The sequence below is a fragment of the Hippopotamus amphibius genome, chromosome 9, assembly GCF_030028045.1.
Source record: "Hippopotamus amphibius kiboko isolate mHipAmp2 chromosome 9, mHipAmp2.hap2, whole genome shotgun sequence".
Lineage (NCBI taxonomy): Eukaryota > Metazoa > Chordata > Mammalia > Artiodactyla > Hippopotamidae > Hippopotamus > Hippopotamus amphibius.
In genome coordinates, this window is record NC_080194.1 from 139,691,215 (window position 1) to 139,707,534 (window position 16,320).

Consider the following 16,320-nt stretch of genomic DNA (forward strand, 5'->3'; position numbering starts at 1 on the left):
GCGGGGCAGCTTGGGAGAGCGGGCGGCCTCCCGGCCCCGCCCCGGCCCCGCCCCTTAAAGGGGACGCGGCGAGCTCAGGCCGGGAGGGAGCGCGGGCTCCGGGGCTCCCTCCCCAGGTTAGCCAACCTCCCGTTGCCGGGTTTTCGGCTTCCCCTCGGATGCCAGCGATTTCCTTTAATTTTTGAAATGACACTCCCTTGTGGGGGATTTTTTTCCCCTTCCCATTGATTTTAAGAGCTCTATAGGCTTACTGTCTGAAAAAGTATGAGGGGGAAAAATTAATGTGATTGCATCACTCAAGATAAGGTGGATATTGGGGGTGGCGGGGAGCGTGAGAATTATGCAGGGGTCTGAAGTTTTTACCAATCTGGGGACTCTCTTTGAGAAACTGTGCAAAATTAGGTAGAAAACGAACATTTCTATAGAATGTGAAAAGAAATCACAAGAAATTACTGACAGAACAAAGCTGAAAAACAGGACACGCTGCATTATTTGCGGGGCCCAGCTCAATACGAAGACGTGGGTTCCCTGATTGTTCAAAAGCAGAAGAAAAAAAAAAGTGCTGTTAAAGGTATAAAATATAAACCTTTCCCCCTTTCTTTTGTAGTCTCTCTCGACTTGTTTCCTGTTTGCTATTTCATGTGATTCTAAGTAAAGAAAAAAGAAAATTTTAAATTATGATCTTGAATTTTACCGTTTGTCTTTATGTTGAGCCATGTCAGTTTTGAATGCAAATATCAGAGCATTTCACACGGATGTGGAATCGCTGAAAGTGTAGTTTGATTTGGTCGCATGTCCAAGGAAGGTGCCTGGAGTTGGCCAGACTAGATGAACACAGGCCAGACCCAGGAAGGTCAGAAGGAGGAAAAAGGGGTCCCCAGGTGCAGCGCAGGCCAAGGGAGGCCATCTCTGGGCGTGGGATGACAGATGGGCCAGTGTCAGCGGTCTAGTGAGCAGGACCCGCCCTGGGCTTGGCTGGAGGACCTGCATGGTCCTGATGGCTGGCTGGTTCCCGCTCCCTCCAGCTGACCTTGCTGAGGCAGCGAGGTCAATGTAGGCACCTCCCCTTACCAGGCTCTACTACCTCAACCCACCGCAGAGGGCAACCCTCAAGGGTATTGCAACCTCCGTGCCAGGATACATGAGGTACCTGGATCAGGGGTGGGGGAGAGGCTTGTCCCTGCCAGGTTGACCACTAAATGGTGGGACGGCCATCACCATGTCCTGCTCAGAGAAGCCACAGAACACATGAGCTCAACTCCACCCACTCTGGCCCACGTTGCACCTGCACCCAGGCCCCCACGTAAGCAGAGGGTGCAGTGGTCGCTGGGCAGGAGAGGGAGGAGGAGGCCAGGCTGCCAGGGCAAAGGGGAGCAGGCAGCCAAGGACCCTCCCCGAGGAAGCAAGGAGCAGAAGCCAGCTGCGCGCTCCGTGTCTCACTGGACCTCACTCGCAAAACGTAAACCCAAAGGTAAAATTGTTAAGAGTTTGAAGACAATGATGGTCGATCATTACTCCTTGATTATGGGACTTTCTGTCCCTATGAAAATGCAGGGACAGAAGTCAACCCTGCCGACAGATACCACAAACAACACAAAATCCTGACAATGACAAAATGTTTTCTATTAACTACCTCACACACTTCCGTAATACATATTTTCCCACATTTTTTTTCACTGTACACTCTTCAGTCACCTCTTCATAGGACAATGATTTTTTTTGTATGTCTGTGTGTGTTGGGATTAACAACCTTAATAATGTAGAACATTGTCATCTTTTTCTATTTTTTATTGCGATATAATTGACATATATCAGTTTCAGGTGTATGATGTAATGATTCAATATTTGTATATATTACAGATGATCATCACAGTAAGTCTAGTTAACATCCATCACCACGCATAGTTACAGACTTTTTTTTCTTGTGGTGAGAACATTTAAGATCTACTCTCTTAGCAACTTTCAAATACATAAGAATATATCGTTTATTATACATGATAGTCACGATGCTGTACATCACATCTTCAGAACTTACTTATAACTGGAAATTTGACCTGTTGACCACCTTTACCCAGTCCCACCCCAATAATGATTTTGAACTATTTTCTATAGAAAGAATAGAAAACTTACGTTTTCTCCAGCACAGTTAATTAAAATTTTTTTTGATAGATTGGAAACATTTCTTTCATCTCTCAACTTGTTATTGGTAACATCATGGAGATTATTAGGACTGTTGTCACATTCAGTTTTTCAGGATTGTTGTCCCAATCAAGTTTTTTCACATAAAAGCTGCAAGTTTTCAGGGCGTTTTCTAGTTTTCTTGTGCAAGGACTAATGTAATACTTTTTTGGATTGATGGCACTAATTAACTAGCTTGTTGGCACTTGTATTTTCAGGGTTTTACTACACAAATTACTGGATAGTTCCCTTAAGAGGGGAGCTTAATCCCCTCCCCTGACCTTGAATGTGAGCTGGACTTAGAGACTCACTTCTAACAAATAGAATACAACTGAGATGATGTCATATCACTTCTGAAACTAGGTCATAAAAGGTATTCTTGCTTCCTTTTCTTTCTCGTCCTTATTCTTTCTCTCTCATCACTCACTCAGAGAGAAGCCAGTTGTAGGCCATGAGAACACACAAGCAGCTGTGTGAAGAAGGTCACATGGTAAGAAACTGACTCTTCTTGTAAACAGCCAACAGGGAACTGGGGCCAGTTACCAACAGCCATGTGAGTGAACCGTCTTGGAAGCAATATCCCAGCCCCAGTCAAGCCTTCAGATGAATGTAACCTCAACTGATGTCTTAAATGTAACTATTTGGGAAATGTAATTAAAAATAAAATCTTCTGCCAACCCAGTAAAACCTTTGCTCAAAATATAACAAAGAATGGACTTCCCTGGTAGTGCAGTGGTTAAGAATCCACCTGCCAATGCAGGGGACACAGGTTTGATCCCTGGTCTGGGAAGATCCCACATGCTGCAGGGCAACTAAGCCTATGTGCCACAACTACTGAGCCCACGCTCCACAACTACTGAAGCTCTCATGCCTAGAGTCCATGCTCCTCAACAAGAGAAGCCACCACAATGAGAACCATGTGCACTGCAACAAAGAGTAACCCCTGCTTGCCACAACTAGAGAAAGCCTGTGAGCAGCAATTAAGACCCAACGCAGCCAAAAATAAATAAATAAATCTTTTAAAAAAATGTAAAAAATAATACAGTAGTTTTGTTATTGAATAAGGATTAAACCAAACTGTGATGTGCATCACAGACAATCCACTAAAGAGATTTCAAAGACAGAAAGAAATCTCACCCTATATAGCCAGGCAGACACAACTCATTACATACTTATGAATTGTCTTTGTCCAAAAGAAAAAAAGAAAACTTATCTTTTCAACAGGCAGGAAGGAATAACTGGGAGCCAGCCACAGAAGCTAAACTTTCAGACAGGGAGCCAAGGTGCCATCCTCCTTGGTGTTCACATTTCAAAGGGATGGCTCTAAGACCCCCAAGGAGGACAGTCCTAGGATGCAAAAACTGGTGAGCTTTTAAAAAGATTTAAGTGTCTGCAAGAGACAGAGAAAGCAGTTAAGATGGTAAATTTTCTAAAGCAAATGCCAAAAGACAAGGTGTGAGAGTGTTTTTCCCTTTTAGCACCAGGAAAATTCTAATTTTTTTAGATTTTTATTTACCTAATCTCATGATGTTTCCTGAACCCAAGGCACCAGTTAAGCCACTCCCAAATTCCTGGGCCTTCCAAAACACATATTCATTCCAAAATGAATATTTGCTGTTTTCAGATGCTAAGTTTTGGGGTAATTTGTTACCCAGTCACAGAAAACCAACACAGGAGTGATGTATAAACATGCAGCTTCATCCGAAGACACACACGATGTCTGCATTACACCAGGACTTGTGCTCCACACAGGTACAGAGGAACTGTGATCATTCTGTTCCATTGGATTTCCATGAATGCAAAAATGAATCATGTGTCCATAATTGTATATATTGGACTATTGAGTATTTATTTATTTAGGCTGCGTTGGGTCTTTGTTGCTGTGCACGAGCTTTCTCTAGTTGCGGCAAGCGGTGGCTTCTCTTGTTGCAGAGCATGGGCTCTGGGCACTCGGGCTCCAGTAGTTGCAGCGTGCGGCCTCAGAAGTTAGGGCTTACGGGCTTGGTAGTTGTGGTATATGGGTTCAGTTGCTCCCCTGCATGCGGGATCTTCCCGGCCCAGGGATAGAACCTGTGTCTCCTGCATTGGCAGGCGGATCCTTAACCCCTGCACCACCAGGAAGCCCCTGGATTGTTAAGCCTATTCATGCAGGAGAGATTTTCCATTTTGATGGAGTGTCACTGAGAACTCATTGTCCACTTACCATTTTACACTCTTACTGGTTGGAAGGACTTTTTGCACACTAGCTTCTGGCCCTCTCCACTGCACATCCTGTCTCTGCCCCGCCAGACACAGAGATGCGTCCCCAGCTGCAGAACTGCGGTCAGGATCCAGCCGGCAGCATCTTCAGGGTTGGCCTCCTCATCCAAGGACACACCTCACACAAGTCCATACCTGCTGCCGGTGAGTGAGATGGGTGTGAAGGCCTGGCCATTTCACCTCGAAGAGGGACATGCCAGTGGACCACACTCAGTCTCGAGCTCCCCATCCTGTGGCCATGACTTTGCTGGGCTTGCATAACCACTGACTTCTCCATCTTCCCAATCCTACTTCCTCTTCTGCCCTCCACAGTTATAGTTTCCTAATAAATATCCCGTACCCCAAACGGTCTTGGCAGCATCTGCTTCTGGAGAACCAATCCCATGACAGTTGGAACGAGGGTGGGGGCCAGGCAAGCAGGTGATTAGCTGGGGTTTTGGAGCTGGATCCCTCATGACAAACCTGGCAATGGAGACCCCGTTAGTGGGTGGAGCACAGACAGCCCCTGGCAGAAAGTAGCGGTCCAATTATGAAAACTTTCACTGGTGGTAGACTGAGAGGGTGTAGCAGTGGGAGAGAATACACCAGTGAGTACAACATATCAGTTGGGTGAACCGTAGGGAGGAGATAGTAGATCCAATGACAATGGGATTGTTTGGCTGCTGTAAGTGCCGCTGACACTCAATACCTACAGGCAATGAGGTGTTGAGGGCAAGTGACAGTCCCTTGAAAGGCAGGCTAGAAAGCCAATGGCAGGACTTCCCTGATGGTCCAGTTGTTAAGACTCTGTGCTTCCAAAGGAGGGGGTGCAGGTTCAATCCCTGGTCAGGGAGCTAAGATCCCACATGCCTCTCGGCCAAAAAACCAAAACATAAAACAGAAGCAATATTGTAACAAATTCAATAAAAACTTTAAAAATGGTCCACATCAAAACAAAAAAAAAACCTTAAAAAAAAAGAAAGAAAGAAAGAAAGAAAGCCAATAGCCTCTCTGGCTGTATGCAAGGAAGTTCCCCAGCCCCTGCAGAAGGAGGGGGAGTCAGGGCTCAAGCCTGAACCTTCATGGTTCCAAGTCCTGGGCCTGCACTTAAAATAAATTTTGATGCACCAAGTTAGGTCAGTTATGCAAAGGTGAGGGCCATGGCTGGGAAAACCTGGGATGTGGACACACAGGGTGGAGCCACTCGGGTGGAGGCCTCACGGATTTCTGGCTCTCTAGACCACACTGAGACCTGTGAGCCTGCGGACCTGTCCTGATCCTCATCCTTCTCCAAGGCTAGCACTCCTCGGAGCTGGAAGGCCAGGTGAAGTTCTCTCCGCACCAGGCAACGTGTGCTCCCCTCAGGGCCTGCCCTCACCTCCCCTGTAGGCCACTAGGCCTGCAATGAGTTAAGTCCAATATGACCCCGCCAGGGATGTGCTGGGCCTGATGAGAGAGGAAGGGGCTCTGCTCTGTAGTAGCTGTAAGACCGAGCATGGGGGAGGGGGAGAGGCAGTATTGTGTGTGGGGGACTGGACTCCGAGGGTCCCTGGCAGGAATGTAAAATTGGAGAGAGAAGATTGTTTTGTTTTGTTTTGTTTTGTTTGTTTGCTTGCTTTTGTTGTTGTTGTTGTTGTTGGGGGTTTTTTTGGCCATGCCATGGCATGTAGGATCTTAGTTCCTCGGCCAGGGATTGAACCTGCGCCCTCAGCGGTAAAAGCACAGAGTCCTAACCACTGGACCGGCAGGGGATTCCTGAGAAGATATTTTTGGACGTGGGCCTCTAGGAGATGGTGGGAACTCTTAGGATGGCTCCTAGAAACTTGGAGAAAATGATTGCGCTTGGCGAATGAGGTTGAAGTGCTAGGGCGGCAGTGGCAGACGTGGAGATGGGATTCTGTCCTGGGGAGAGCCCAGAGGATGCACCCTTCTGCCGAGACCAGCTGGGCGACTCGAGGTGAGTGACGGGTGCCGCAAGCTTGAAGAAGACACAGACACAGACTGAAGAGAAAAGTGGGACGGGTGGGGGGGGGGGGCTCAAGATCTCTCAGATCAAGAGCCCTGCTGACTCATCCCAGGTTGCTTTTATTGAGTTCTTCCGCGCTAACATTCTCAGGTTACACCCATAAACAATCAAAGGCCTCACATGACTGAGGCAATGATCTTTGTTTACTTCCTGGGTCCGAGTTGAGCAGGTGTGGATTTGAGCTGGGGGTGGAGAGCAAAACAGCCCTGGGGGCAGGAGACCTCTCTCAGATATTAGGGGTCTGTGCCCCACCCGTGTTGGCCTCTCTGCGACGGTGCCTGTCTTAGGTTGTTCCTCCCTTGAGGAATCTTACCCGTCTCTGGCTAACCAGTCATCCTCCAGGGCCAAACAGGGTGATATAAGGAAGGCTCTATGCCCCACCCCTGTTGGCCCCTCTACGGCTGTGCCTGTCTTAGGTTGTTCCTCCTCTGAGGAATCTTACCCGTCTCTGGCTAACCAGCCGTCCTTCAGGGCCAAACAGGGTGATATTAGTCTCCACGCCCCGCACCCTCAGCTCCTCCACTGCGCAAGCAGGACATTCTGAATCCCATCGCTCGGCCCACATACTTTAACATTTTCAAGGTTTCAGAAAGGTTCCCGAATGTCTTCCCACACCCTTCACCAAGGCCCTAACTCAGTTGTCCTCAAACTTGGACGTGCCTTCGAAGCACTTGGAGGACCGGCTAAAACACAGACTGCTGGACCCCACCTACAGCGTCTGACTCAGTGCGTCTGGGGTGGAGCCCATCAACTACCTGCTGGCCCAGGGATGGTGCTTTGAGCATCCTGCTGGGGAATGAGCCGGTGAGAGGGGCACCAGTGCTACTCACAAGCTCGGTGGTGACTCTCCTCCACGGACCAGGCTGACGACAGGACGAGCTGTGACAGAGCTTGGCTCTCAGAGAGAAATGGGGGTGGTAGGACCCGGCGAGAGGGGCCAAAAGCCAGGGCGTCACCATCATGATGGTGGCTGGTCAAATCATCAACGTTGGGGTGGCAGCCAAGGGGTCTGGTCCACAGACAGCTACGGAGATGGCTCAGGAATGTGGTGTTGGGCTTCCCTGGCGGCACAGGGGTTAAGAATCGGCTTGCCAATGCAGGGGACACGGGTTTGAGCCTTGGTCTGGGAAGATCCCACATGCCGCGGAGCAACTAAGCCCGTGCACCACAACTGTTGAGCCCACGTGCCATGACGACTGAAGCCTGTGCACCTGGATCCCATGCTCCACAAGAGAAGCCACCACAATAAGCCCATGCACTGCAACGAAGAGTAGCCCCTGCTCTCTGCAATTACAAAAAGCCCATGCACAGCAACGAAGACCCAATGCAGCCAATAAATAAAAAATAATTAGTAGATTAAAAACCTGAAACTACATAATCATTAAAAAAAAAAGAAAAAAGAACGTGACTTTGGGAATTCCCCGGCGGTCCAATGGTTAGGACTCAGCGCGTTCACTGCCGAGGGCCCAGGCTTGATGCTTGGTCGGGGAGCTAAGATCCCACAGGCTGCACAGCGTGGCATGGCCAAAAAACAAACCAAACCAAAACAAACTAATAAACAAATGTATATCCAGGGGCCAAAGGGATAGGCCTCTAACAAGGATACCAGCTGGCTTACACCTGCCTTTCCTGCATGCGGGGTGTCGTGGACACCACACGCTGAGAGCTTCCTGAGTGCTTGATCTATCAGCATGGGATCCCACGTAGTACCACGGCCCCCTGGAGGATCCACTCCTCAGCAAAGGAGGTGGTGAGTGGGCCTCTGACCCCTTGAACCAGAAGCTGCCAGCTAGGGGTGATGTGATGCACAGCCTGTGGAAGGTGCAGCTGCAATGCCAGCTCAAAGGCAGTACTCGGCAAGCTCAGGTGCCACCCCGAAGACACTGAGTGCACTAAACCTGTGCCTGGCACCGTGTCCTCAAGAGGAGGAATGCATGGACCTGGGCACTGAGGGATGGAAGCAGGAGTTGTCCCACATGTATCATATCTGGTTCTGGGTAACACATTACCCCCAAACCTAGCAGCTGAAAAAAATGATAACATTCATTACCTCACAGTTTCCGTGGGTCAGGAATCTGGTTACAGCTCAGCTGGGAGCCTTTATTTCAGGGGCTCTGCAGTCAAGGCATTGACTGGGGCTGTGGTCATCTCAAGGCTTCAGTGGAGGATGACTGGGAACAAGCAGCTTTCAAGCTCACTGATGTGGTTGTCAGCAGGAGACATTAGTCCTTCGCCATATGGGCCTCACCCTACAGCAGCTATACCATGGCAGCTGGCTTCCCTTAGAGCAAGTAGGCGAGAAAGCAGGAGAAGATGCTCAAGGTGGAAGCCACAGTCTTTTTGTAACCTGATCTCGGAAGGGACATCCCATTGCTTCAAGCTGCTGCAACTCTGGGCTCTGCGGGTCTAGAGTCCTGGTCCCCAAAGGGCGACACTTCCGCTGAGGGACCCACATACAATGGAATGGTAAGCCACAGCTGCTACCTGGGCTCTTTGGGCTTCTTGTGTGCAGGGTCCAACTGGCAAGGAGAAGAGCCCGCACTTTGACAGGGAAATTGACCCTGACACCAAGAGGAGGTAGGGCTGCTGCTACTCCATGAAATTTGGGTGATCCACTTGGAGCCCCCGGATAGTCTCTTGCACAGTTGTGACCGTAAATGAATGGGTACAGCACCCCCAGCCTGAGAAGGGCATGCCCCTGGGAGATGAAGGTCTGGGTCATGCCCCCAGGTAAGCCGCCAAAGCCAGCAGAGGTAGTAACTGCAGGCGAGGGGAATCTAGAATGGAGGAGGGTGAGGATGGGTATCCCTTGTAGCCTGGAGGCTGTCTGCTGCGACCATGGCTACAGTTCATCCTACTAACTTTCCTCTTCTAATGAAAGCGAGAAGCAAGGCTGACTGAAATCCTGGAGGACCAGAACCCCCAAAATATAAGCGAGAGAGCAAGAGAGCGGGAGAGAGATGTGTGTGTGAGCAGTGTGAGCAGTGTGGGCTGTGAGACACGGCGGTGCACCACCAACATCCCCCTGGAGGAGGAGTTTCCCGTGCAGCCCTGGGGAGCATGTCAGCCGAGCATAGTGAGGTCAGGGTGCAGTGTCTGTAACTTCAGTCTGTTCAGCCACCAGGAGCTGCTTCATCTAAGGTCATGCCCTTCCCAGGGCAGCCATACCCAGCCACTGAGCATAAAGGCCCTGCCCCTTGGCTCATGGAAGACACCCAGGGGACAAGTCTTGCTTCAGAGCTTCCCACCTGGTTGGCTGAGGCTGTGTCAGGCCTGTGTCCAAGTTCACATTCTCTTTCCTTCCTCTCCCAGGCATCGATCCCCAGTAAATCTCTTGCACCACAGGCTCTGTGTCAATGTCTGCTTCCAGAGAGTCCAACCTTCGACACCTCCAGTGAGGACGTGTCTGTGTTATGATCTGACCTCTGGCTTTGCCCCAGGTGAGTTGCACAGGTATTCCTGGAAGCCATTTGGACACGGGGACAGCTAGCAGTGACCTAACTGGATGTGGACAGGATTGTGGATCCTCTAAATGTGTCCCACTAAACCTAAACCGAATGTGTCCCCAGTGCAACTTCCCCTTAGCCAGACCACAAAAATGCCTGGGGCCTCTCCATGAACACTTAGAATGTGAGGGAGGGATGGGAGAGTGGAGTTGCTGATCTTAACCAATTGTGGTTCAAATATCTCATTTTTGCAAAATTTGCAGAAACACATGATCCCCCCAGGGCCTTCAAAGTAGCCTGTGCAAGTGAGGGGCCCTGGAACTTAAGCTGCATTCATTTCATGGTAGATAGACTGCCAGGGTGTATTTTGTCCTATCGTTTAAAAAATGTGTACTATATATACATATATATTTATATACATACTATATATACATATATATATACATATATAGTAAAATGTAAAAATGCACCTGTTTTTAAATAATTAAAAAATTATAACCATTCTTATAAAATTCCACCTTGTTTTTAAATAATTAAAAATTATAACCATTCTTCCCCATCATTAACTCTTTCTGAACATCATCGTTCCATGGTACTTCTTCAACTTTTTTTTTTTTGGCTACAAGGCTTGTGGGATCCTAGTTCCCCTAGGAACTAGTGGGATCAAACCTGCAGCCTTGACAGTGAAAGCGCAGTCCCAACCACTGGACCACTGAGGAATTTCCTTCCTAAATGTTTTTTAAAATCCTTTTTGTAGTAAAAAGGAATCCATGCTCATTATAGGAAATTTGAAAATATAAAAAGGTAAAAATATGGGGGGAAAGTCACCCATAGGATAGAGAGCCCAGAAATAGACCCACCATCTATAGCCAATTAATCTACGACAAAGGAGGCAAGAATACACAATGGAGAAAACACAGCCTCGGGGCTTCCCTTGTGGTGCAGTGGTTAACAATCCGCCTGCCAATGCAGGGGACACGGGTTTGAGCCCTGGTCCAGGAAGATCCCACGTGCCTTGGAGGAACTAAGCCCGTACACCGCAACTATTGAGCCTGAGCTCTAGAGCCCATGAGCCACAACTATTGAGCCCATGTGCCACAACTACTGAAGACTGTGCACCTAGAGCCCATACTCCAAAACAAGAGAAGCCACCACAATAAGAAGCCTGCACATAGCAATGAAGAGTAGCTCCTGCTCTCCGCAACTAGAGAAAGCCCACGTGCAGCAATGAAGACCCAACGCAGCCAATTAATTAATTAATTAATTAAACAAACAAAAAACCCCAAAGACAATCTCCTCAACAAGCAGTGCTGGGAAAATTGGACAGCTACATGTAAAAGAATTAAATTAGAACCTTCTCTAACACTATATACAAAACTAAATTCAAAATGTATCAAAGACCTACATGTAAGACCAGATACTATAAAACTCCTAGAGGAAAACATAGGCAGCACATTCTTTGACATAAATCACAACAATATTTTTCTGGATCCAGAAAGTAAAGGAAATAAAAGCAAAAATAAGCAAGTGGGACCTAATTAAACAAAACCTTTTGCAGAGCAAAGGAAACCATTAACAAAACAAAAAGACAACCTACTGAATGGGAGAAAATATTTTCAAATGATATGACTGATAACGGATTAATATCCAACATAGATAAACTGCTCATATAACTCAACATCAAAAAAACAAGCAACCAGGGACTTCCCTGGTGGTCCAGTGGTTAACACTTCCCCTTCCAATGCAGGGGGTGCAGGTGTGATCCCTGGTCAAGGAGCTAAGATTCCACATGCCTCCTGGACAAAAAACATAGAATAGAAGCAATATTGTAACAAATTCAATAAAGACTTTAAAAATGGTCCACATAAACAAGTATCTTAAAAAAACAACCCCCCCCAAAAAAAGAACCAAGCAACCCAATTTAAAAATGGGCAGAAGAACTGAAGAGAGGAAAGTTCAGTTTCCAAAGAGGAAATGCAGATGACCAATAGGCACATGAAATGATGTTCAATATTGCTCATCATCAGGGAAATACAAGTCAAACCCACAGATCGATATCACCTCACACATATCAGAGTGGCTATCATCAAACAGAACACAAATAACAAACATTGAAGAGGGTGTGGAGAAAAGGGAACCCTTGTACACTGTTGGTGGGAATGTAAATTGGAGCAGCCACTATGGAAAGCAGTATGGAAGTCTCTCAAAAAACTAAAAAGAGAACTAGCATATGACCCAGCAATTCCACTCCTTGGTATATATCAGAAAACAAAAACAAAAACACTAATTCAAAAAGATACATGCACGCTAGTGTTCACAGCAGCACTGTTTACAATAGCCAGGATACAGAAGCAACCTATGTGTCCATCAACAGGTGAATGGATAAAGAAGATGTGGCATGTATATACAATAGAACACTACTCAGTCATAAAAAGAAGAATGAAATTTTGCCATTTGCAGCAACATGGATGGACTTGGAGGACATTATAAGTGAAATAAGTCAGACAGGGAATTCCCTGGTGGTCCAGTGGTTAGGACTCAATGCTTTCACTGCCAGGGCCAGGGTTCAATCCCTGATTGAGGAACTAAAATCCCACAAGCTATATGGCATGGCCAAAAAAAGAAAAAAAGAAAAAAAGAAAAAAAAAGTCGGACAGATAAAGACAAATAGTGTATGATACCACTTATATATGGAATCTAAAAATCCCAACAAACTAGTGAATATAACAAAAAAAGAAGCAGACTCACAGATACAGAGAACAAACTAGTGGTTACCAGTGGGGAGAGGGAAAGAGGGACAATATGGAGGTAAGGAGTGGGAGGTACAAACCATTGGATGTAAGATAGGCTCAGGGATCTATTGAACAACACGAGGAATATAGCCAATATTTTGTAATAATTGTAAATAGAGAGTAACCTCTAAACATTGTATAAAAATTTTTAAATTAAAAAAAAAATAGGGACTTCCCTGGTGGCACAGCCATTAAGAATCTGCCTGCCAGTGCAGGGGACATGGGTTTGATCCCTGGGCCATGAAGATCCCACATGCCATGGAGCATCTAAGCCTGTGCACCACAACTACTGAGGCTGTGCCTTAGAGCCCATGAGCCACAACCACTGTGCCTGTGGGCCTAGAGCCCTTGTTCCACAACCAGAGAAGCCACCACAATGAGAAGCCTGCGCACCACAATGAAGAGTAGCCCCTGCTCCCTGCAACTAGCAGCAGCAACAAAGACCCAAAGCAGCCAAAAATAAATAGATAAATTTTAAAAAATAAAATAAAATAAAAATAAATAAATAAAATAGGATGAAATATCTTTCCAGACACAGAAGTATGTCAAGAGCAATGAGAAAGCTTGGAAATCAAGCACAGAGACTTTTCTGTGTATCTGATACATTTATGGTGGAGACATAACCTACTGTACTGGGTCAAATAATGCTCCCTCCCCTACTGCGAATTCTGTCCATCTGGAACCTCAGAATGTGACATTATTTGGAAATAGGATCTTTGCAGATGTAATTAGTTAAGGTGAGGTCATATTGGATTAGGGTGGGTCTTAATCCAATGACTTGTGTTCTTATAAGAGAACACAGAGATGCAGACACACACACACACACACACACACACACACACACACACACACACACACACACACACCCTATCATGTGAAGACACTGACAGGCAGGGAAAACACTATGTGATGGTGGAGGATGGAGGGATGGAGTGGTGGGGCATCTATCACTCCATCCAGCAATGCCAAAGATTGCTGGTAACCTAGTAACCACCAGAGGCTAGAAGGGAGGCAACCCTGCTGACTTGAGTTTGGACCTCTGGTCTTCCAAACTGTGAGAGAGTACACTTCTGTTATTTTAAGGCACCCAGTTTGTGGTAATTTGTTATGGCAGTCCTAGGAAATGAATACACCTACCTTTTACAACAGAATGATTATTAGACTTACTGCTGACTTCTCAGTATAAAAAATGGAAGTCAGAAATCAGTGGAATAACATCATCAAATTGATGAGAAAATATAACTGTCAACCTAGAACTGTAAGTTCACTAAAACTGTCTTTCAAGAATGTGGGTGGTTACAAAGACATTTTCAGATGCAAAAACAGAATTTACTACCAACAGACCTTCACTACAAAAAAGACTCTAAAGCAACAAATGTACTTGAAGAAGAATGAAAATGATCCCAGAAGGAAGGCACGAGAAGCAAGACAGAAGATTCAGAAGAATGTGAAGATAAGAATTCTGCAGGGGTGGACGCTTTGGGAGCCCCAGGAAAACACAAGAACTCAGCTGCCAGCCATTCATTAGGCAGAAGCTCCGCAGCTAGGGGACAATGGGCCTGATTGTTCCCAGGATAGGGTTTTCCACGAAGCATGAAAAGAAACTGACAAAAAAATGTCTCCTATACCGGTGATCCCTTATGACTCAGTGATTCAGCCCCCGAGCCAGCATTATTAGTGTCCCTTTACACAGCATTTTTCAGAAATATTACTTGGTACTTAACTGTAAGGAGAGGCTAATCAAGGTTTTGTGATGAATTTCTTTTTTTGTGTGATGAATTTCTTGAGCAAATGAGAGATGGTTCTGTATTCTTGATGCAGGTATAAATCTTCTAATTTATTTTTGGGATTCTTAGATGGTTTTGGGCAACCAATGTGTAAATTACCAAAACTGCAAGTATTCTATATTTCAAATTCTATATTTCTACCAACTGATAAGTTAAAAATCTAAGACTACTCAATATTTGGGACCACTTACTGGCAACAATACCATTGCAAAACAAATTGATTTGTATACTGAGATGCTGCCAATTGTGTAAATATTTACATATAGCACATACCTGTGTGTATTTTAGCAATGACTAGGGTCCTGCCACTTATTCTCTTTTTTCTTCCATAAGTGAAAAAGATTCAGAGCTCACGATCACTTTTCATTCTCAGAAATAAATGCAAAAAAATGATCCTCTATCGGAGCAACACAAAGTTAAACACTGAAAGTACCCAAATACTTTGAAAAAGCTGTCCTCTTTTCATCTCTGCCTCCATTTCGGGTATAATAGCTGCGTATCTTTATTGGTACATACAGAGTAGGCTTTGTGAGCTACTTTTTTTGCTAAAAAATCATGGCATGTTGGCTCATAATGACAGTCATATCTGAGATTTGTAACTTCTTTTCACTCTCTTCTTGAGCTTATAAGATAGGGTTTCAGTTTTAAGTAAGCATCGTCCAAACCTTCTGTACACATTTCAGTTTGCTGTATAATATGACATGAAATCATACTCCTTTTTCTCTTCCTGTTCCTTTTTGCAGGTAAGTTTGTTGTGAAAATGTAAGTCTCTGAATGGTCCGAGGTTAGATCTGAGATTTATTTCTGCACGTTGTCTGAGTCCATGATTTCTCAGAAGGACTATGTGCATATATACACACACATGCACATATACACTTTTGAACAATATGAAACTATTTGAAGAGAACAATTTTCTGTAAATGCCTCACCCGTCAGGACTGATTGCTTAAAGACCCTGATGGTCTGAGGATAACTCTCTCATGAAGTAGATTCAATGGCTGATAACAGACATCTAGAAATGGCAAAACAGATGAAATGGCTCAAAGTGGCAGGAAGTCTGGTCTTTCTCCTGGGGTTCCCCTCCTCAAGGAGCTTCTGGGGGATCCCTGAAGGCTGTAGCCATATGCTGGAAATCTGTTTCCGGAGTGGCGTGACACCTCAGCCCAGCTTTTATGCTCAGAGCCACTACTTCTGCCCAAGCTATTCATGTTCCCTGAATCAATTACCTACTCACACACACAAATAAGGTCATGTGATGATGTCTGCCCAAAGCTCACAGCGGGAGGTTGATGCTCTAACCCCACATTACGGCCTCTCCCCCCAGGGCCCAGCTCACCTCCCACTGGTAGGAGAGTCCCCAACTCCAATCTAGAGGGCTCTCCTCTTCTGCACCCTCCAGTCCTTCCAGCTCCTAGATGCTGGATATTGGGGTCATTCATTTCCTTCCGTGGAAACCCCCCACTAACCCCACATGACCCAAGAACACACAATCAGCACTTTTATTCAATGTTGGGGACATCGGGAATCCCGTTAAAATCTCTTTAGAGGAAAATTTTCCTCCCTTTTAGGGCACTATCAAGATAAAGATTTTGCTGATTTGCACAACCAAACATCCTTAAGCCGATGGTCTGTGCCAAAGCACTTGGTTTCATGGTGAGGTCACAATTTCCCCCCAGAACACTGTGTGGGTCCTGCCTGCCTGTGACTAAACGGCCCATCATCCGGGTGAATTTCCTAAAACAAAGGGCATCTTTAAAATAAGATAATCTGCATCTTTCCATCCAGAAACCAGAACTGTCAACTAGCCTCAAACACAGCTCCCTTGCTAACATTTAAAAATGAATCAAGGGACT